We start from the raw sequence: 20,147 nt of genomic DNA on the forward strand, positions 1-20,147 counted from the left end.
AACATTTACTGTCATTGTTATGCAAATAAACTTACATTAAAGCTAACAAGAAAGCACACTCGTTCTGTCTTTAAACTGATAAAAGAAACCCCAATAATATGGGGCATGCAAAAATTGAGATAAAACTCAGTTTTGCTCCTCTCCACGGAAATCTTTAATAAAAGGCGAAATATTTGTTAGTTCTGAAGAGAAACCAGAGCATGACCAAGATTCCACCTGTCGCCTTAGTGCCATGCCAGCAGTTCTCATTCAGCTCAAAGTGAGCACCCAATTTGAATGAAAGAAAGCAGATTTCTCACCAGGCTTCCCCTTGCTATAAACATGGTTTGTACTCTTTTCCATGTGCTCCCAGATCTTTCAAACAATTAGTGTGGTCAAGAAAGTTCTGTTTGAAAAGAAACAAACATTTACTGTAATTTCTATGCAAATGAGCTTACATTAAAGCACACTCGTTCTATCTTTAAACCAATAAAATAAAACCCCAATAAGATGGGGCATGCAAAAATTGAGATAAAACTCAGTTTTGCTCCTCTCCACGGAAATCTTTAGTAAAAGGCGAAAGATTTGTTCGTTCTGAAGAGAAACCACAGCATGACCAAGATTCTACCTGTCGCCTGAGTGCCATGCCAGCAGTCCTCATTCAGCTCAAAGTGAGCACCCAATTTGAAAGAAAGAAAGCAGATTTCTCACCAGGCTTCCCCTTGCTATAAACATGGTTTGTACTCTTTTCCATGTGCTCCCAGATCTTTCAAGCAATTAGTATAGTCAAGAAAGTTCTGTTTGAAAAGAAACAAACATTTACTGTCATTTCTACGCAAATGAGCTTACATTAAAGCACACTCGTTCTATCTTTAAACTGATAAAAGAAACCCCAATAAGACGGGGCATGCAAAAATTGAGATAAAACTCAGTTTTGCTCCTCTCCACGGAAATCTTTAGTAAAAGGCGAAAGATTTGTTCGTTCTGAAGAGAAACCAGAGCATGACCAAGATTCCACCTGTCGCCTGAGTGCCATGCCAGCAGTCCTCATTCAGCTCAAAGTGAGCACCCAATTTGAAAGAAAGAAAGCAGATTTCTCACCAGGCTTCCCCTTGCTATAAGCATGGTTTGTACTCTTTTCCATGTGCTCCCAGATCTTTCAAGCAATTAGTATGGTCAAGAAAGTTCTGCTTGAAAAGAAACAGACATTTATTGTCATTGTTATGCAAATATACTTACATTAAAGCTAACAAGAAAGCACACTCGTTCTGTCTTTAATCCGATAAAAGAAACCCCAATAATATGGGACATGCAAAAATTGAGATAAAACTCAGTTTTGCTCCTCTCCACGGAAATCTTTAGTAAAAGGCGAAAGATTTGTTCGTTCTGAAGAGAAACCAGAGCATGACCAAGATTCCACCTGTCGCCTGAGTGCCGTGCCAGCAGTCCTCATTCAGATCAAAGTGAGCGCCCAATTTGAAAGAAAGCAGATTTCTCACCTGTCTTCTCCTTGCTATAAGCATGGTTTGTACTGTATTCCATGTGCTCCCAGATCTTTCAAGCAAGTAGCATGGTCAAGAAAGTTCTGTTTGAAAAGAAACAAACATTTACTGTCATTTCTATGCAAATGAGCTTACATTAAAGCACACTCATTCTATCTTTAAACCGATAAAAGAAACCCCAAAAAGATGGGGCATGCAAAAATTGAGATAAAACTCGGTTTTGCTCCTCTCCACGGAAATCTTTAGTAAAAGGCGAAAGATTTGTTCGTTCTGAAGAGAAACCAGAGCATGACCAAGATTTTTATCTGAAAATATGTGTTCTCCCTGCAGTTGTTGTCCCCAGATGAGAGTTCCCTTGTGCTGCCTCAGTTGAATCTCCTTTACTTGACAGGGGGATGCTCGAGCAGCGACCCTCCCCAGCTCTAGCCCAACTCCTACTTACCTGCCAGGTGAGATACTATGATCATGAAGGTGCTTCTCCCAGGGCAAGGCTCACCCATTGCACTCTGGGTGTGCTGCTTCTGCGATTTCCCCAAATGTGGGAAACTTGACTGCATAATTTGTGTTTCCCCTGGTCGGCTCTCGTATAATTCAGATCTCTTTGTCTCAGGTCTCTCTCCAGCCTAGTTTGCTGTCTGTTTCTACTTCTCTTTTCTTGAGCCGCTCCCTTCTATGCCCTTGCGCACTATCCTGACTTCTCCCGTCTGCTTACTTTGTGCCTTCCAACGCACAATGCAAACTACAGGTAGTGCTGCAGGACCCACACCCTTTTACTTGCCTTACAGAGCGTCTCTGGAGCAGTTACAGTGCCCAGCTGCTGCAAGAAATCAGCTTGAATGCTTCAGGGGCTGGGGAATAGCCAACATGAGCCCCACACCGAAGGAGGGTGGAGGTGTGTAATGCGAACTAGGGGTCATCCAAGCGCCGCAAAAGGCCGCCATGCCCTGCACGCCCCTTGTCTCTTTTCATATGCAGACGAGGGTTGAAGCCAACTTTGACCCACTGTTTGGATGACATCACCATATGCAAATCCATCTGCTGCAGGCCATCCCCCAGGAATGCTTGCACTAGTTGTTGCATTTGGTTTGTTGTTTGGGGGTGCTTCAGTATTAGGCAGCCTTCTGCCCTCCCATGTTCATCTGAAAATATATGTTCTCCCTGCAGTTGTTGTCCCCAGATGAGAGTTCCCTTGTGCTGCCTCAGTTGAATCTCCTTTACTTGACAGAGATGTGCCTGAGCAGCGGCCCTCCCCAGCCCTATCCCAAATCATACTTATTTTGCATAGGCGATACCATGGTCATGAAGATTGTTCTCCCAGGGTGAGGTTCATTCATTGCATTCTGGGTATGCTGACCCCTGTGATTTCCCCAAATGTGGGAAACTCGACTGCATTATTTGTGGTAGTGGGGGACTGTGTTTGTGCTTTCCTCTGGTCAGCTCTGGTAAAAATCAGATTTCTTTATCTCAGATCTTCCTCTAGCCTTGTTCTTCTTTCGAGAGTTCCCTTGTGCTGCCTCAGTTGGATCTCTTTCACTTGACAGGGGGGTGCCCGAGCAGCGACCCTCCCCAGCTCTAGCCCAACTCCTACTTACCTGCCAGGTGAGATACTATGATCATGAAGGTGCTTCTCCCAGGGCAAGGCTCACCCATTGCACTCTGGTTGTGCTGCCCCTGTGATTTCCCCAAATGTGGGAAACTTGACTGCATAATTTGTGTTTCCCTTGGTCGGCTCTCGTATAATTCAGATCTCTTTGTCTCAGGTCTATCTCCAGCCTAGTTTGCTGTCTGTTTCCACTTCTCTTTTCTTGAGCCGCTCCCTTCTATGCCCTTGCACACTATCCTGACTTCTCCCGTCTGCTTACTTCGTGCCTTCCAACGCACAATGCAAACTACAGGTAGTGCTGCAGGGCCCACACCCTTTTACTTGCCTTACAGAGCAGCTCTGGAGCAGTTACAGTGCCCAGCTGCTGCAAGAAATCAGCTTGAATGCTTCAGGGGCTGGGGCATAGCCAACATGAGCCCCACACCGAAGGAGGGTGGAGGTGTGTAATGCTAACTAGGGGTCATCCAAGCGCCGCAAAAGGACGCCATGCCCTGCACGCCCCTTTTCTCTTTTCATATGCAGACGAGGGTTGAAGCCAACTTTGACCCACTGCTTGGATGGCATCACCATATGCAAATCCATCTGCTGCAGGCCTTCCCCCAGGAATGCTTGCACTAGTTGTAGCATTTGGTTTGTTGTTTGGGGGTGCTTCAGTATTAGGCAGCCTTCTGCCCTCCCATGTTCATCTGAAAATATGTGTTCTCCCTGCAGTTGTTGTCCCCAGATGAGAGTTCCCTTGTGCTGCCTCAGTTGAATCTCCTTTACTTGACAGAGATGTGCCTGAGCAGCGGCCCTCCCCAGCCCTATCCCAAATCATACTTATTTTGCATAGGAGAGACCATGGTCTTGAAGATTGTTCTCCCAGGGTGAGGTTCATTCATTGCATTCTGGGTATGCTGACCCCTGTGATTTCCCCAAATGTGGGAAACTCAACTGCATTATTTGTGGTAGTGGGGGACTGTGTTTGTGCTTTCCTCTGGTCAGCTCTGGTAAAAGTCAGATTTCTTTGTTTCAGTTCTTCCTCTAGCCTTGTTCTTCTTTCGAGAGTTCCCTTGTGCTGCCTCAGTTGGATCTCCTTCACTTGACAGGGGGGTGCCCGAGCAGCGACCCTCCCCAGCTCTAGCCCAACTTCTACTTACCTGCCAGGTGAGATACTATAATCATGAAGGTGCTTCTCCCAGGGCAAGGCTCACCCATTGCACTCTGGATTTGCTGCCCCTGCGATTTCCCCAAATGTGGGAAACTTGACTGCATAATTTGTGTTTCCCCTGGTCGGCTCTCGTATAATTCAGATCTCTTTGTCTCAGGTCTCTCTCCAGCCTAGTTTGCTGTCTGTTTCCACTTCTCTTTTCTTAAGCCGCTCCATTCTATGGCCTTGCGCACTATCCTTACTTCTCCCGTCTGCTTACTTTGTGCCTTCCAATGCACAATGCAAACTACAGGTAGTGCTGCAGGGCCTACACCCTTTTACTTGCTTTACAGAGCAGCTCTGGAGCTGTTACAGTGCCCAGCTGCTGCAAGAAATCAGCTTGAATGCTTCAGGGGCTGGGGCATAGCCAACATGAGCCCCACACCGAAGGAGGGTGGAGGTGTTTAATGCGAACTAGGGGTCATCCAAGCGCCGCAAAAGGCAGCCATGCCCTGCACACCCCTTTTTTATTTTCATATGCAGACGAGGGTTGAATCCAACTTTGACCCACTGCTTGGATGACATCACCATATGCAAATCCGTCTGCTGCAGGCCTTCCCCCAGGAATGCTTGCACTAGTAGTTGCATTTGGTTTGTTGTTTGGGGGTGCTTCAGTATTAGGCAGCCTTCTGCCCTCCCATGTTCATCTGAAAATATGTGTTCTCCCTGCAGTTGTTGTCCCCAGATGAGAGTTCCCTTGTGCTGCCTCAGTTGAATCTCCTTTACTTGACAGAGATGTGCCTGAGCAGCGGCCCTCCCCAGCCCTATCCCAAATCATACTTATTTTGCATAGGAGATACCATGGTCATGAAGATTGTTCTCCCAGGGTGAGGTTCATTCATTGCACTCTGGGTATGCTGACCCCTGTGATTTCCCCAAATGTGGGAAACTCGACTGCATTATTTGTGGTAGTGGGGGACTGTGTTTGTGCTTTCCTCTGGTCAGCTCTGGTAAAAGTCAGATTTCTTTGTCTCAGATCTTCCTCTAGCCTTGTTCTTCTTTCGAGAGTTCCCTTGTGCTGCCTCAGTTGGATCTCCTTCACTTGACAGGGGGTGCCCGAGCAGCAATCCTCCACAGCTCTAGCCCAACTCCTACTTACCTGCCAGGTGAGATACTATGATCTTCACTGTTAGGGCAATCAGGATGTGGAATTCCCTGCCAGGGAAGGTGGTAATGGCGGACTCTGTAATTGGATTTAAAAAAGGAATGGATACATTTCTGAATGAAAAAGCTATCCAAGGTTATAATACTTAAAATATCAACATGGTTAATCCGGGGGTAACATGAGTTATAGTAGCTAACTAGTCATAAAACATTATTCAGCAAGTATGTAGAATCATCACAACTTAAAACAGGTTGAACACGATGGGCAATTTGCCTCTATTCAACCTCAAAAACTATGTTACCATATGTTACTATATTACTATGTTACTGTAGTATACAGAACACCACAATGTAATGAGCAGTGATAGTGAGCACTGATGAGGATACTAGAACTGACACTGAGCAGCAAGATGCAGCACTGGACTATTAGTAATGTACTGTAGTATGCTGAGCACCACAATGCAGCACAAGACAATGAGCAGTGATACTGAGCACTGATGAGGATACTACTGAGAACTGACACTGAGCAGGAGAGACACACTACTAGTATTACTGAGCAGCAATAAGTAACCACTGATACTGAGCACTGATATTGAGATTTCCACTGAGAGAACATAGCCACGTCCTCTCCGCTCTCTCTTCAATGCACGAGTAAAAATGGCGGCAACGCGCAGCTCTTTATATGGAATCCGAATCTCGCGAGAATCCGACAGCGGGATGATGACATTTTCCCTTGTTCAGGTTTTCCGAGTCAGGCGGGAACAACCGAGCCTGCCTCGGACCAGTGTAAACCACGTGGAGTTCGTCGGGAATTCGGTTCTCGGAGAACCGAACCCGCTCCTCTATATATACTATATTACTATGTTACTGTAGTATACAGAACACCACAATGCAATGAGCAGTGATAGTGAGCACTGATGAGGATACTAGAACTGACACTGAGCAGCAAGATGCAGCACTGGACTATTAGTAATGTACTGTAGTATGCTGAGCACCACAATGCAGCACAAGACAATGAGCAGTGATACTGAGCACTGATGAGGATACTACTGAGAACTGACACTGAGCAGGAGAGACACACTACTAGTATTACTGAGCAGCAATAAGTAACCACTGATACTGAGCACTGATATTGAGATTTCCACTGAGAGAACATAGCCACGTCCTCTCCGCTCTCTCTTCAATGCACGAGTAAAAATGGCAGCAACGCGCAGCTCTTTATATGGAATCCGAATCTCACGAGAATCTGACAGCGGGATGATGACATTTTCCCTTGTTCAGGTTTTCCGAGTCAGGCAGGAACAACCGAGCCTGCCTCGGACCAATGTAAACTACGTGGAGTTCGTGGGGAATTCGGTTCTCGGAGAACCGAACCCGCTCCTCTCTACCTTATACCCATCAATTGTTTTTATTTTCAATCTAAGCCCCTGCAGTTTTCTGTAAGCATCTGCTTCGCTATGATGATCAACAAGTCACAAGGGCAAACACTCAGGGCTTGAGGCGTAGATCTTAGGACCAGCTGCTACAAGCATGGCAGAGGTGTCACTATCACTGGTGACACCCAGAGAGGTGGCGAGGGAGATTGTAATGCAGTGCGCGCAGATAAACAGCGCAATGGTAAAAAGGAGGCATGGTTTCATAGGTAGGGGCGTGGCCTGGTGGCCTGAATCTACATTTTGTTGCTCCGGGTGTCCCGGGGGTTGGGGGCTGCACCCGGGGACTAGTGTGTGAGCGGTGCTGGCTCCTGCACAGTGACAGGGCATGGCCACCCAGCATGACGCCTCCCTTCTTGACCATGCTGTAATTGCAGTCGCACTGCAGTTCAGCGTGATCATAAAAAATGGTGTAGGCTCCTGCTGGTGCAGACTGTAGAGAAAAGCTGCTGTGACCACGCCCCCTGTGTCTCCTCCGTTGCAGACCCCATTTTGAAGCCTTGCCCCCGGACTAAGAGAAAAGAATGCCCTTGCGCACTATCCTGACTTCTCCTCCCGTCTGCTTAATTTGTGCCTTCCAACGCACAATGCGAACAAGAGGTGGTGCTGCAGGGCCCACACCCTTTTACTTGCCTTACAGAACAGCTCTGGAGCTGTTACAGTGCCCAGCTGCTGCAAGAAATCAGCTTGAATGCATCAGGGGATGGGGCATGGCCAACATGAGCCCCACACCAAAGGAGGGTGGAGGTGTTTAATGCGAACTAGGGGTCATCCAAGCACTGCAAAAGGCCGCCATGCCCTGCATGCCCCTTTTCTCTTTTCATATGCAGATGAGGGTTCCAGTCAACTTTGGCCCACTGCTTGGATTTACATCACCGTATGCAAATCCGTCTGCTGCAGACCTTCCCCCAGGAGTGCTTGTACTAGTTGTTGCATATGGGCCCTCATTCCGAGTCGTTCGCTCTGTAAATTTCATCGCATCGCAGTGAAATTCTGCTTAGTACGCATGCGCAATATTCGCACTGCGACTGCGCCAAGTAATTTTACAATGAAGAAAGTATTTTTACTCACGGCTTTTTCTTCGCTCCGGCGATCGTAATGTGATTGACAGGAAATGGGTGTTACTGGGCGGAAACAGGCCGTTTTATGGGCGTGTGGGAAAAAACGCTACAGTTTCCGGAAAAAACGCAGGAGTGGCCGGAGAAACGGGGGAGTGTCTGGGCGAACTCTGGGAGTGTTTGTGACGTCAAACCAGGAACGACAAGCACTGAACTGATCGCAGATGCCGAGTAAGTCTGAAGCTACTCTGAAACTGCTAAGTAGTTTGTAATCGCAATATTGCGAATACATCGGTCGCAATTTTAAGAAGCTAAGATTCACTCCCAGTAGGCGGCGGCTTAGCGTGTGTAACTCTGCTAAAATCGCCTTGCGAGCGATCAACTCGGAATGAGGGCCATGGTTTGATATTTGATGGTGCTTCAGTATTAGGCTGCCTTCCGCCCTCCCATGTTCATCTGAAAAGATGTGGTCTCCCTGCAGTTGTTGTCCCAAGATGAGAGTTCCCTTGTGCTGCCTCAGTTGAATCTCCTTTACTTGACAGAGATGTGCCTGAGCAGCGGCCCTCACCAGCCCTATCCCAAATCATACTTATTTTGCATAGGAGATACCATGGTCATGAAGATTGTTCTCCCAGGGTGAGGTTCATTCATTGCATTCTGGGTATGCTGACCCCTGTGATTTTCCCAAATGTGGGAAACTCGACTGCATTATTTGTGGTAGTGGGGGACTGTGTTTGTGCTTTCCTCTGGTCAGCTCTGGTAAAAGTCAGATTTCTTTGTCTCAGATCTTCCTCTAGCCTTGTTCTTCTTTCGAGAGTTCCCTGGTGCTGCTTCAGTTGGATCTCCTTCACTTCACAGGGGGGAACCCGAGCAGCGACCCTCCCCAGCTCTAGCCCAACTCCTACTTACCTGCCAGGTGAGATACTATGATCATGAAGGTGCTTCTCCCAGGGCAAGGCTCAACCATTGCACTCTGGGTGTGCTGCTCTTGCGATTTCCCCAAATGTGGGAAACTTGACTGCATAATTTGTGTTTCCCCTCGTCGGCTCTCGTATAATTCAGATCTCTTTGTCTCAGGTCTCTCTCCAGCCTAGTTTGCTGTCTGTTTCCACTTCTCTTTTCTTGAGCCGCTCCCTTCTATGCCCTTGCGCACTATCCTGACTTCTCCCGTCTGCTTACTTCGTGCCTTCCAACGCACAATGCGAACTACAGGTAGTGCTGCAGGGCCCACACCCTTTTACTTGCCTTACAGAGTAGCTCTGGAGCAGTTACAGTGCCCAGCTGCTGCAAGAAATCAGCTTGAATGCTTCAGGGGCTGGGGCATAGCCAACATGAGCCCCACACCGAAGGAGGGAGGAGGTGTGTAATGCAAACTAGGGGTCATCCAAGCGCTGCAAAAGGCCGCCATGCCCTGCACGCCCCTTTTCTCTTTTCATATGCAGACGAGGGTTGAAGCCAACTTTGACCCACTGCTTGGATGACATCACCATATGCAAATCCATCTGCTGCAGGCCTTCCCCCAGGAATGCTTGCACTAGTAGTTGCATTTGGTTTGTTGTTTGGGGGTGCTTCAGTATTAGGCAGCCTTCTGCCCTCACATGTTCATCTGAAAATATGTGTTCTCCCTGCAGTTGTTGTCCCCAGATGAGAGTTCCCTTGTGCTGCCTCAGTTGAATCTCCTTTACTTGACAGAGATGTGCCTGAGAAGCGGCCCTCCCCAGCCCTATCCCAAATCATACTTATTTTGCATAGGCGATACCATGGTCATGAAGATTGTTCTCCCAGGGTGAGGTTCATTCATTGCATTCTGGGTATGCTGACCCCTGTGATTTCCCCAAATGTGGGAAACTCGACTGCATTATTTGTGGTAGTGGGGGACTGTGTTTGTGCTTTCCTCTGGCCAGCTCTGGAAAAAGTCAGATTTCTTTGTCTCAGATCTTCCTCTAGCCTTGTTCTTCTTTCGAGAGTTCCCTTGTGCTGCCTCAGTTGGATCTCTTTCACTTGACAGGGGGGTGCCCGAACAGCGACCCTCCCCAGCTCTAGCCCAACTCCTACTTACCTGCCAGGTGAGATACTATGATCATGAAGGTGCTTCTCCCAGGGCAAGGCTCACCCATTGCACTCTGGGTGTGCTGCCCCTGCGATTTCCCCAAATGTGGGAAACTTGACTGCATAATTTGTGTTTCCCTTGGTCGGCTCTCGTATAATTCAGATCTCTTTGTCTCAGGTCTCTCTCCAGCCTAGTTTGCTGTCTGTTTCCACTTCTCTTTTCTTCAGCCGCTCCCTTCTATACCCTTGTGCACTATCCTGACTTCTCCTCCCGTCTGCTTACTTTGTGCCTTCCAATGCACAATGCAAACTACAGGTAGTGCTGCAGGGCCCACACCCTTTTACTTGCCTTACAGAGCAGCTCTGGAGCTGTTACAGTGCCCAGCTGCTGCAAGAAATCAGCTTGAATGCTTCAGGGGATGGGGCATGGCCAACATGAGCCCCACACCAAAGGAGGGTGGAGGTGTTTAATGCGAACTAGGGGTCATCCAAGCACCGCAAAAGGCCGCCATGCCCTGCACGCCCCTTTTCTCTTTTCATATGCAGATGAGGGTTGAAGCCAACTTTGACCCACTGCTTGGATGACATCACCGTATGCAAATCCGTCTTCTGCAGAACTTCCCCCAGGAATGCTTGCACTAGTTGTTGCATTTGGTTTGTTGTTTGGGGGTGCTTCAGTATTAGGCAGCCTTCTGCCCTCCCATGTTCATCTGAAAATATGTGTTCTCCCTGCAGTTGTTGTCCCCAGATGAGAGTTCCCTTGTGCTGCCTCAGTTAAATCTCCTTTACTTGACAGAGATGTGCATGAGCAGCGGCCCTCCCCAGCCCTATTCCAAATCATACTTATTTTGCATAGGAGATACCATGGTCATGAAGATTTTTCTCCCAGGGTGAGGTTCATTCATTGCATTTTGGGTATGCTGACCCCTGTGATTTCCCCAAATGTGGGAAACTCAGCTGCATTATTTGTGGTAGTGGGGGACTGTGTTTGTGCTTTCCTCTGGTCAGCTCTGGTAAAAGTCAGATTTCTTTGTCTCAGATTTTCCTCTAGCCTTGTTCTTCTTTCGAGAGTTCCCTTGTGCTGCCTTAGTTGGATCTCCTTCACTTTACAGGGGGGTACCCGAGCAGCGACCCTCCCCAGCTCTAGCCCAACTCCTACTTACCTGCCAGGTGAGATACTATGATCATGAAGGTGCTTCTCCCAGGGCAAGGCTAACCCATTGCACTCTGGGTGTGCTGCTCCTGCGATTTCCCCAAATGTGGGAAACTTGACTGTATAATTTGTGTTTCCCCTGGTCGGCTCTCGTATAATTCAGATCTCTTTGTCTCAGGTCTCTCTCCAGCCTAGTTTGCTGTCTGTTTCCACTTCTCTTTTCTTGAGCCGCTCCCTTCTATGCCCTTGCGCACTATCCTGACTTCTCCTCCTGTCTGCTTACTTTGTGCCTTCCAACGCACAATGCGAACTACAGGTAGTGCTGCAGGGCCCAGACCCTTTTACTTGCCTTACAGAGCAGCTCTGGAGCTGTTACAGTGCCCAGCTGCTGCAAGAAATCAGCTTGAATGCTTCAGGGGCTGGGGCATAGCCAACATGAGCCCCACACCAAAGGAGGGTGGAGGTGTTTAATGCAAACTAGGGGTCAGCCAAGCGCCGCAAAAGGCCACCATGCCCTGCACGCCCCTTTTCTCTTTTCATATGCAGACGAGGGTTGAAGCCAACTTTGACCCACTGCTTGGATGACATCACCATATGCAAATCCATCTGCGGCAGGCCTTCCCCCAGGAATGCTTGCACTAGTTGTTGCATTTGGTTTGTTGTTTGGGGGTGCTTCAGTATTAGGCAGTCTTCTGCCCTCCCATGTTCATCTGAAAATATATGTTCTCCCTGCAGTTGTTGTCCCAAGATGAGAGTTCCCTTGTGCTGCCTCAGTTGAATCTCCTTTACTTGACAGAGATGTGCATGAGCAGCGGCCCTCCCCAGCCCTATTCCAAATCATACTTATTTTGCATAGGAGATACCATGGTCATGAAGATTTTTCTCCCAGGGTGAGGTTCATTCATTGCATTTTGGGTATGCTGACCCCTGTGATTTCCCCAAATATGGGAAACTTGACTGCATTATTTGTGGTAGTGGGAGACTGTGTTTGTGCTTTCCTCTGGTCAGCTCTGGTAAAAGTCAGATTTCTTTGTCTCAGATCTTCCTCTAGCCTTGTTCTTCTTTCAAGAGTTCCCTGGTGCTGCCTCAGTTGGATCTCCTTCACTTCACAGGGGGGAACCCGAGCAGCGACCCTCCCCAGCTCTAGCCCAACTCCTACTTACCTGCCAGGTGAGATACTATGATCATGAAGGTGCTTCTCCCAGGGCAAGGCTCAACCATTGCACTCTGGGTGTGCTGCTCCTGCGATTTCCCCAAAATGTGGGAAACTTGACTGCATAATTTGTGTTTCCCCTCGTCGGCTCTTGTATAATTCAGATCTCTTTGTCTCAGGTCTCTCTCCAGCCTAGTTTGCTGTCTGTTTCCACTTCTCTTTTCTTGAGCCGCTCCCTTCTATGCCCTTGCGCACTATCCTGACTTCTCCCGTCTGCTTACTTCGTGCCTTCCAACGCACAATGCGAACTACAGGTAGTGCTGCAGGGTCCACACCCTTTTACTTGCCTTACAGAGTAGCTCTGGAGCAGTTACAGTGCCCAGCTGCTGCAAGAAATCAGCTTGAATGCTTCAGGGGCTGGGGCATAGCCAACATGAGCCCCACACCGAAGGAGGGTGGAGGTGTGTAATGCGAACTAGGGGTCATCCAAGCGCTGCAAAAGGCCGCCATGCCCTGCACGCCCCTTTTCTCTTTTCATATGCAGACGAGGGTTGAAGCCAACTTTGACCCACTGCTTGGATGACATCACCATATGCAAATCCATCTGCTGCAGGCCTTCCCCCAGGAATGCTTGCACTAGTTGTTGCATTTGGTTTGTTGTTTGGGGGTGCTTCAGTATTAGGCAGCCTTCTGCCCTCACATGTTCATCAGAAAATATGTGTTCTCCCTGCAGTTGTTGTCCCCAGATGAGAGTTCCCTTGTGCTGCCTCAGTTGAATCTCCTTTACTTGACAGAGATGTGCCTGAGCAGCGGCCCTCCCCAGCCCTATCCCAAATCATACTTATTTTGCATAGGCGATACCATGGTCATGAAGATTGTTCTCCCAAGGTGAGGTTCATTCATTGCATTCTGGGTATGCTGACCCCTGTGATTTCCCCAAATGTGGGAAACTCGACAGCATTATTTGTGGTAGTGGGGGACTGTGTTTGTGCTTTCCTCTGGTCAGCTCTGGAAAAAGTCAGATTTCTTTGTCTCAGATCTTCCTCTAGCCTTGTTCTTCTTTCGAGAGTTCCCTTGTGCTACCTCAGTTGGATCTCTTTCACTTGACAGGGGGGTGCCCGAACAGCGACCCTCCCCAGCTCTAGCCCAACTCCTACTTACCTGCCAGGTGAGATACTATGATTATGAAGGTGCTTCTCCCAGGGCAAGGCTCACCCATTGCACTCTGGGTGTGCTGCCCCTGCGATTTCCCCAAATGTGGGAAACTTGACTGTATAATTTGTGTTTCCCCTGGTCGGCTCTCGTATAATTCAGATCTCTTTGTCTCAGGTCTCTCTCCAGCCTAGTTTGCTGTCTGTTTCCACTTCTCTTTTCTTGAGCCGCTCCCTTCTATGCCCTTGCGCACTATCCTGACTTCTCCTCCTGTCTGCTTACTTTGTGCCTTCCAACGCACAATGCGATCTACAGGTAGTGCTGCAGGGCCCAGACCCTTTTACTTGCCTTACAGAGCAGCTCTGGAGCTGTTACAGTGCCCAGCTGCTGCAAGAAATCAGCTTGAATGCTTCAGGGGCTGGGGCATAGCCAACATGAGCCCCACACCAAAGGAGGGTGGAGGTGTTTAATGCAAACTAGGGGTCAGCCAAGCGCCGCAAAAGGCCACCATGCCCTGCACGCCCCTTTTCTCTTTTCATATGCAGACGAGGGTTGAAGCCAACTTTGACCCACTGCTTGGATGACATCACCATATGCAAATCCCTCTGCGGCAGGCCTTCCCCCAGGAATGCTTGCACTAGTTGTTGCATTTGGTTTGTTGTTTGGGGGTGCTTCAGTATTAGGCAGCCTTCTGCCCTCCCATGTTCATCTGAAAATATATGTTCTCCCTGCAGTTGTTGTCCCAAGATGAGAGTTCCCTTGTGCTGCCTCAGTTGAATCTCCTTTACTTGACAGAGATGTGCATGAGCAGCGGCCCTCCCCAGCCCTATTCCAAATCATACTTATTTTGCATAGGAGATACCATGGTCATGAAGATTTTTCTCCCAGGGTGAGGTTCATTCATTGCATTTTGGGTATGCTGACCCCTGTGATTTCCCCAAATGTGGGAAACTTGACTGCATTATTTGTGGTAGTGGGAGACTGTGTTTGTGCTTTCCTCTGGTCAGCTCTGGTAAAAGTCAGATTTCTTTGTCTCAGATTTTCCTTTAGCCTTGTTCTTCTTTCGAGAGTTCCCTTGTGCTGCCTCAGTTGGATCTCCTTCACTTTACAGGGGGGTGCCCGAGCAGCGACCCTCCCCAGCTCTAGCCCAACTCCTACTTACCTGCCAGGTGAGATACTATGATCATGAAGGTGCTTCTCCCAGGGCAAGGCTCACCCATTGTACTCTGGGTGTGCTGCTCCTGCGATTTCCCCAAATGTGGGAAACTTGACTGCATAATTTGTGTTTCCACTGGTCGGCTCTCGTATAATTCAGATCTCTTTGTCTCAGGTCTCTCTCCAGCCTAGTTTGCTGTCTGTTTCCACTTCTCTTTTCTTCAGCCGCTCCCTTCTATACCCTTGTGCACTATCCTGACTTCTCCTCCCGTCTGCTTACTTTGTGCCTTCCAATGCACAATGCAAACTACAGGTAGTGCTGCAGGGCCCACACCCTTTTACTTGCCTTACAGAGCAGCTCTGGAGCTGTTGCAGTGCCAAGCTGCTGCAAGAAATCAGCTTGAATGCTTCAGGGGCTGGGGCATAGCCAACATGAGCCCCACACCGAAGGAGGGTGGAGGTGTTTAATGCAAACTAGGGGTCAGACAAGCGCAGCAAAAGGCCACCATGCCCTGCACGCCCCTTTTCTGTTTTCATATGCAGACGAGGGTTGAAGCCAACTTTGACCCACTGCTTGGATGACATCACCATATGCAAATCCATCTGCGGCAGGCCTTCCCCCAGGAATGCTTGCACTAGTTGTTGCATTTGGTTTGTTGTTTGGGGGTGCTTCAGTATTAGGCAGCCTTCTGCCCTCCCATGTTCATCTGAAAATATGTGTTCTCCCTGCAGTTGTTGTCCCTAGATGAGAGTTCCCTTGTGCTGCCTCAGTTGAATCTCCTTAACTTGACAGAGATGTGCCTGAGCAGCGGCCCTCCCCAGCTCTATCCCAAATCATACTTATTTTGCATAGGAGATACCATGGTCATGAAGATTATTCTCCCAGGGTGAGGTTCATTCATTGCATTCTGGGTATGCTGACCCCTGTGATTTCCCCAAATGTGGGAAACTCGACTGCTTTATTTGTGGTAGTGGGGGACTGTGTTTGTGTTTTCCTCTGGTCAGCTCTGGTAAAAGTCAGATTTCTTTGTTTCAGAGCCTTGTTCTTCTTTTGAGAGTTCCCTTGTGCTGCCTCAGTTGGATCTCCTTCACTTGACAGGGGGGTGCCCGAGCAGAGACCCTCCCCAGCTCTAGCCCAACTCCTACTTACCTGCCAGGTGAGATACTATGATCATGAAGGTGCTTCTCCCAGGGCAAGGCTCACCCATTGCACTCTGGGTGTGCTGCCCCTGCGATTTCCCCAAATGTGGGAAACTTGACTGCATAATTTGTGTTTCCCCTGGTCGGCTCTCGTATAATTCAGATCTCTTTGTCTCAGGTCTCTCTCCAGCCTAGTTTGCTGTCTGTTTCCACTTCTCTTTTCTTCAGCCGCTCCCTTCTATGCCCTTGTGCACTATCCTGACTTCCCCGTCTGCTTACTTTGTGCCTTCCAACGCACAATGCAAACTACAGGTAGTGCTGCAGGGCCCACACCCTTTTACTTGCTTTACAGAGCAGCTCTGGAGCTGTTACAGTGCCCAGCTGCTGCAAGAAATCAGCTTGAATGCTTCAGGGGCTGGGGCATAGCCAACATGAGCCCCACACCGAAGGAGGGTGGAGGTGTTTAATGCGAACTAGGGGTCATCCAAGCGCCGCAAAAGGCAGCCATGCCCTGCACACCCCTTTTTTATTTTCATATGCAGACGAGGGTTGAAGCCAACTTTGACCCACTGCTTGGATGACATCACCATATGCAAATCCGTCTGCTGCAGGCCTTCCCCCAGGAATGCTTGCACTAGTAGTTGCATTTGGTTTGTTGTTTGGGGGTGCTTCAGTATTAGGCAGCCTTCTGCCCTCCCATGTTCATCTGAAAATATGTGTTCTCCCTGCAGTTGTTGTCCCCAGATGAGAGTTCCCTTGTGCTGCCTCAGTTGAATCTCCTTTACTTGACAGAGATGTGCCTGAGCAGCGGCCCTCCCCAGCCCTATCCCAAATCATACTTATTTTGCATAGGAGATACCATGGTCATGAAGATTGTTCTCCCAGGGTGAGGTTCATTCATTGCACTCTGGGTATGCTGACCCCTGTGATTTCCCCAAATGTGGGAAACTCGACTGCATTATTTGTGGTAGTGGGGGACTGTGTTTGTGCTTTCCTCTGGTCAGCTCTGGTAAAAGTCAGATTTCTTTGTCTCAGATCTTCCTCTAGCCTTGTTCTTCTTTCGAGAGTTCCCTTGTGCTGCCTCAGTTGGATCTCCTTCACTTGACAGGGGGTGCCCGAGCAGCAATCCTCCACAGCTCTAGCCCAACTCCTACTTACCTGCCAGGTGAGATACTATGATCTTCACTGTTAGGGCAATCAGGATGTGGAATTCCCTGCCAGGGAAGGTGGTAATGGCGGACTCTGTAATTGGATTTAAAAAAGGAATGGATACATTTCTGAATGAAAAAGCTATCCAAGGTTATAATACTTAAAATATCAACATGGTTAATCCGGGGGTAACATGAGTTATAGTAGCTAACTAGTCATAAAACATTATTCAGCAAGTATGTAGAATCATCACAACTTAAAACAGGTTGAACACGTTGGGCAATTTGCCTCTATTCAACCTCAAAAACTATGTTACCATATGTTACTATATTACTATGTTACTGTAGTATACAGAACACCACAATGTAATGAGCAGTGATAGTGAGCACTGATGAGGATACTAGAACTGACACTGAGCAGCAAGATGCAGCACTGGACTATTAGTAATGTACTGTAGTATGCTGAGCACCACAATGCAGCACAAGACAATGAGCAGTGATACTGAGCACTGATGAGGATACTACTGAGAACTGACACTGAGCAGGAGAGACACACTACTAGTATTACTGAGCAGCAATAAGTAACCACTGATACTGAGCACTGATATTGAGATTTCCACTGAGAGAACATAGCCACGTCCTCTCCGCTCTCTCTTCAATGCACGAGTAAAAATGGCGGCAACGCGCAGCTCTTTATATGGAATCCGAATCTCGCGAGAATCCGACAGCGGGATGATGACATTTTCCCTTGTTCAGGTTTTCCGAGTCAGGCAGGAACAACCGAACCTGCCTCGGACCAGTGTAAACCACGTGGAGTTCGTCGGGAATTCGGTTCTCGGAGAACCGAACCCGCTCCTCTATATATACTATATTACTATGTTACTGTAGTATACAGAACACCACAATGCAATGAGCAGTGATAGTGAGCACTGATGAGGATACTAGAACTGACACTGAGCAGCAAGATGCAGCACTGGACTATTAGTAATGTACTGTAGTATGCTGAGCACCACAATGCAGCACAAGACAATGAGCAGTGATACTGAGCACTGATGAGGATACTACTGAGAACTGACACTGAGCAGGAGAGACACACTACTAGTATTACTGAGCAGCAATAAGTAACCACTGATACTGAGCACTGATATTGAGATTTCCACTGAGAGAACATAGCCACGTCCTCTCCGCTCTCTCTTCAATGCACGAGTAAAAATGGCAGCAACGCGCAGCTCTTTATATGGAATCCGAATCTCACGAGAATCTGACAGCGGGATGATGACATTTTCCCTTGTTCAGGTTTTCCGAGTCAGGCAGGAACAACCGAGCCTGCCTCGGACCAATGTAAACCACGTGGAGTTCGTGGGGAATTCGGTTCTCGGAGAACCGAACCCACTCCTCTCTACCTTATACCCATCAATTGTTTTTATTTTCAATCTAAGCCCCTGCAGTTTTCTGTAAGCATCTGCTTCGCTATGATGATCAACAAGTCACAAGGGCAAACACTCAGGGCTTGAGGCGTAGATCTTAGGACCAGCTGCTACAAGCATGGCAGAGGTGTCACTATCACTGGTGACACCCAGAGAGGTGGCAAGGGAGATTGTAATGCAGTGCGCGCAGATAAACAGCGCAATGGTAAAAAGGAGGCATGGTTTCATAGGTAGGGGCGTGGCCTGGTGGCCTGAATCTACATTTTGTTGCTCCGGGTGTCCCGGGGGTTGGGGGCTGCACCCGGGGACTAGTGTGTGAGCGGTGCTGGCTCCTGCACAGTGACAGGGCATGGCCACCCAGCATGACGCCTCCCTTCTTGACCATGCTGTAATTGCAGTCGCACTGCAGTTCAGCGTGATCATAAAAAATGGTGTAGGCTCCTGCTGGTGCAGACTGTAGAGAAAAGCTGCTGTGACCACGCCCCCTGTGTCTCCTCCGTTGCAGACCCCATTTTGAAGCCTTGCCCCCGGACTAAGAGAAAAGAATGCCCTTGCGCACTATCCTGACTTCTCCTCCCGTCTGCTTAATTTGTGCCTTCCAACGCACAATGCGAACAACAGGTGGTGCTGCAGGGCCCACACACTTTTACTTGCCTTACAGAACAGCTCTGGAGCTGTTACAGTGCCCAGCTGCTGCAAGAAATCAGCTTGAATGCATCAGGGGATGGGGCATGGCCAACATGAGCCCCACACCAAAGGAGGGTGGGGGTGTTTAATGCGAACTAGGGGTCATCCAAGCACTGCAAAAGGCCGCCATGCCCTGCATGCCCCTTTTCTCTTTTCATATGCAGATGAGGGTTCCAGTCAACTTTGGCCCACTGCTTGGATTTACATCACCGTATGCAAATCCGTCTGCTGCAGACCTTCCCCCAGGAGTGCTTGTACTAGTTGTTGCATATGGGCCCTCATTCCGAGTCGTTCGCTCTGTAAATTTCATCGCATCGCAGTGAAATTCTGCTTAGTACGCATGCGCAATATTCGCACTGCGACTGCGCCAAGTAATTTTACAATGAAGAAAGTATTTTTACTCACGGATTTTTCTTCGCTCCGGCGATCGTAATGTGATTGACAGGAAATGGGTGTTACTGGGCGGAAACAGGCCGTTTTATGGGCGTGTGGGAAAAAACGCTACAGTTTCCGGAAAAAACGCAGGAGTGGCCGGAGAAACGGGGGAGTGTCTGGGCGAACTCTGGGAGTGTTTGTGACGTCAAACCAGGAACGACAAGCACTGAACTGATCGCAGATGCAGAGTAAGTCTGAAGCTACTCTGAAACTGCTAAGTAGTTTGTAATCGCAATATTGCGAATACATCGGTCGCAATTTTAAGAAGCTAAGATTCACTCCCAGTAGGCGGCGGCTTAGCGTGTGTAACTCTGCTAAAATCGCCTTGCGAGCGATCAACTCGGAATGAGGGCCATGGTTTGATATTTGATGGTGCTTCAGTATTAGGCAGCCTTCCGCCCTCCCATGTTCATCTGAAAAGATGTGGTCTCCCTGCAGTTGTTGTCCCCAGATGAGAGTTCCCTTGTGCTGCCTCAGTTGAATCTCCTTTACTTGACAGAGATGTGCCTGAGCAGCGGCCCTCACCAGCCCTATCCCAAATCATACTTATTTTGCATAGGAGATACCATGGTCATGAAGATTGTTCTCCCAGGGTTAGGTTCATTCATTGCATTCTGGGTATGCTGACCCCTGTGATTTTCCCAAATGTGGGAAACTCGACTGCATTATTTGTGGTAGTGGGGGACTGTGTTTGTGCTTTCCTCTGGTCAGCTCTGGTAAAAGTCAGATTTCTTTGTCTCAGATCTTCCTCTAGCCTTGTTCTCCTTTCGAGAGTTCCCT

General features: G+C 48.5%; 25 non-coding genes and 2 pseudogenes across 25 annotated transcripts; 22 read left to right on the forward strand and 5 right to left on the reverse strand.

Moving 5' to 3' along the window:
- Nucleotides 1-86: 86 nt before the first annotated feature.
- On the reverse strand, nucleotides 87-202 carry LOC135043949 (U5 spliceosomal RNA). Its single transcript, XR_010236720.1, has one exon. It is a non-coding gene; the product is annotated as a U5 spliceosomal RNA (small nuclear RNA).
- Nucleotides 203-477: 275 nt separating this feature from the next.
- LOC135043944 (U5 spliceosomal RNA) lies at nucleotides 478-593 on the reverse strand. The gene has a single exon (XR_010236715.1). It is a non-coding gene; the product is annotated as a U5 spliceosomal RNA (small nuclear RNA).
- Nucleotides 594-867: 274 nt separating this feature from the next.
- On the reverse strand, nucleotides 868-983 carry LOC135043941 (U5 spliceosomal RNA). Its single transcript, XR_010236712.1, has one exon. It is a non-coding gene; the product is annotated as a U5 spliceosomal RNA (small nuclear RNA).
- A 286-nt stretch (nucleotides 984-1,269) lies between these two features.
- Nucleotides 1,270-1,385, reverse strand: LOC135043942 (U5 spliceosomal RNA). Its single transcript, XR_010236713.1, has one exon. It is a non-coding gene; the product is annotated as a U5 spliceosomal RNA (small nuclear RNA).
- A 270-nt stretch (nucleotides 1,386-1,655) lies between these two features.
- Nucleotides 1,656-1,771, reverse strand: LOC135043940 (U5 spliceosomal RNA). Its single transcript, XR_010236711.1, has one exon. It is a non-coding gene; the product is annotated as a U5 spliceosomal RNA (small nuclear RNA).
- A 144-nt stretch (nucleotides 1,772-1,915) lies between these two features.
- Nucleotides 1,916-2,078, forward strand: LOC135043896 (U1 spliceosomal RNA). The gene has a single exon (XR_010236684.1). It is a non-coding gene; the product is annotated as a U1 spliceosomal RNA (small nuclear RNA).
- Nucleotides 2,079-2,749: 671 nt separating this feature from the next.
- On the forward strand, nucleotides 2,750-2,913 carry LOC135043973 (U1 spliceosomal RNA). The gene has a single exon (XR_010236742.1). It is a non-coding gene; the product is annotated as a U1 spliceosomal RNA (small nuclear RNA).
- Nucleotides 2,914-3,065: 152 nt separating this feature from the next.
- On the forward strand, nucleotides 3,066-3,228 carry LOC135043917 (U1 spliceosomal RNA). Its single transcript, XR_010236697.1, has one exon. It is a non-coding gene; the product is annotated as a U1 spliceosomal RNA (small nuclear RNA).
- Nucleotides 3,229-3,899: 671 nt separating this feature from the next.
- On the forward strand, nucleotides 3,900-4,063 carry LOC135043959 (U1 spliceosomal RNA). The gene has a single exon (XR_010236729.1). It is a non-coding gene; the product is annotated as a U1 spliceosomal RNA (small nuclear RNA).
- Nucleotides 4,064-4,215: 152 nt separating this feature from the next.
- On the forward strand, nucleotides 4,216-4,378 carry LOC135043925 (U1 spliceosomal RNA). Its single transcript, XR_010236702.1, has one exon. It is a non-coding gene; the product is annotated as a U1 spliceosomal RNA (small nuclear RNA).
- A 671-nt stretch (nucleotides 4,379-5,049) lies between these two features.
- Nucleotides 5,050-5,213, forward strand: LOC135043858 (U1 spliceosomal RNA). The gene has a single exon (XR_010236645.1). It is a non-coding gene; the product is annotated as a U1 spliceosomal RNA (small nuclear RNA).
- A 3,240-nt stretch (nucleotides 5,214-8,453) lies between these two features.
- LOC135043946 (U1 spliceosomal RNA) lies at nucleotides 8,454-8,617 on the forward strand. Its single transcript, XR_010236717.1, has one exon. It is a non-coding gene; the product is annotated as a U1 spliceosomal RNA (small nuclear RNA).
- A 152-nt stretch (nucleotides 8,618-8,769) lies between these two features.
- LOC135043924 (U1 spliceosomal RNA) lies at nucleotides 8,770-8,905 on the forward strand (annotated as a pseudogene).
- Nucleotides 8,906-9,603: 698 nt separating this feature from the next.
- Nucleotides 9,604-9,767, forward strand: LOC135043974 (U1 spliceosomal RNA). Its single transcript, XR_010236743.1, has one exon. It is a non-coding gene; the product is annotated as a U1 spliceosomal RNA (small nuclear RNA).
- Nucleotides 9,768-9,919: 152 nt separating this feature from the next.
- LOC135043884 (U1 spliceosomal RNA) lies at nucleotides 9,920-10,082 on the forward strand. The gene has a single exon (XR_010236672.1). It is a non-coding gene; the product is annotated as a U1 spliceosomal RNA (small nuclear RNA).
- Nucleotides 10,083-10,756: 674 nt separating this feature from the next.
- LOC135043960 (U1 spliceosomal RNA) lies at nucleotides 10,757-10,920 on the forward strand. Its single transcript, XR_010236730.1, has one exon. It is a non-coding gene; the product is annotated as a U1 spliceosomal RNA (small nuclear RNA).
- Nucleotides 10,921-11,072: 152 nt separating this feature from the next.
- Nucleotides 11,073-11,235, forward strand: LOC135043902 (U1 spliceosomal RNA). Its single transcript, XR_010236689.1, has one exon. It is a non-coding gene; the product is annotated as a U1 spliceosomal RNA (small nuclear RNA).
- Nucleotides 11,236-11,909: 674 nt separating this feature from the next.
- LOC135043860 (U1 spliceosomal RNA) lies at nucleotides 11,910-12,073 on the forward strand. Its single transcript, XR_010236648.1, has one exon. It is a non-coding gene; the product is annotated as a U1 spliceosomal RNA (small nuclear RNA).
- Nucleotides 12,074-12,225: 152 nt separating this feature from the next.
- On the forward strand, nucleotides 12,226-12,362 carry LOC135043921 (U1 spliceosomal RNA; annotated as a pseudogene).
- Nucleotides 12,363-13,060: 698 nt separating this feature from the next.
- Nucleotides 13,061-13,224, forward strand: LOC135043861 (U1 spliceosomal RNA). The gene has a single exon (XR_010236649.1). It is a non-coding gene; the product is annotated as a U1 spliceosomal RNA (small nuclear RNA).
- A 152-nt stretch (nucleotides 13,225-13,376) lies between these two features.
- On the forward strand, nucleotides 13,377-13,539 carry LOC135043898 (U1 spliceosomal RNA). The gene has a single exon (XR_010236685.1). It is a non-coding gene; the product is annotated as a U1 spliceosomal RNA (small nuclear RNA).
- A 674-nt stretch (nucleotides 13,540-14,213) lies between these two features.
- Nucleotides 14,214-14,377, forward strand: LOC135043992 (U1 spliceosomal RNA). Its single transcript, XR_010236761.1, has one exon. It is a non-coding gene; the product is annotated as a U1 spliceosomal RNA (small nuclear RNA).
- Nucleotides 14,378-14,529: 152 nt separating this feature from the next.
- Nucleotides 14,530-14,692, forward strand: LOC135043889 (U1 spliceosomal RNA). Its single transcript, XR_010236677.1, has one exon. It is a non-coding gene; the product is annotated as a U1 spliceosomal RNA (small nuclear RNA).
- A 674-nt stretch (nucleotides 14,693-15,366) lies between these two features.
- LOC135043981 (U1 spliceosomal RNA) lies at nucleotides 15,367-15,530 on the forward strand. Its single transcript, XR_010236750.1, has one exon. It is a non-coding gene; the product is annotated as a U1 spliceosomal RNA (small nuclear RNA).
- Nucleotides 15,531-15,672: 142 nt separating this feature from the next.
- On the forward strand, nucleotides 15,673-15,835 carry LOC135043874 (U1 spliceosomal RNA). Its single transcript, XR_010236662.1, has one exon. It is a non-coding gene; the product is annotated as a U1 spliceosomal RNA (small nuclear RNA).
- A 670-nt stretch (nucleotides 15,836-16,505) lies between these two features.
- On the forward strand, nucleotides 16,506-16,669 carry LOC135043954 (U1 spliceosomal RNA). Its single transcript, XR_010236725.1, has one exon. It is a non-coding gene; the product is annotated as a U1 spliceosomal RNA (small nuclear RNA).
- Nucleotides 16,670-19,909: 3,240 nt separating this feature from the next.
- LOC135043970 (U1 spliceosomal RNA) lies at nucleotides 19,910-20,073 on the forward strand. The gene has a single exon (XR_010236740.1). It is a non-coding gene; the product is annotated as a U1 spliceosomal RNA (small nuclear RNA).
- Nucleotides 20,074-20,147: the final 74 nt, after the last annotated feature.

This window comes from Pseudophryne corroboree, unplaced genomic scaffold (assembly GCF_028390025.1).
Source record: "Pseudophryne corroboree isolate aPseCor3 unplaced genomic scaffold, aPseCor3.hap2 scaffold_884, whole genome shotgun sequence".
Classification (NCBI taxonomy): Eukaryota; Metazoa; Chordata; class Amphibia; order Anura; family Myobatrachidae; genus Pseudophryne; species Pseudophryne corroboree.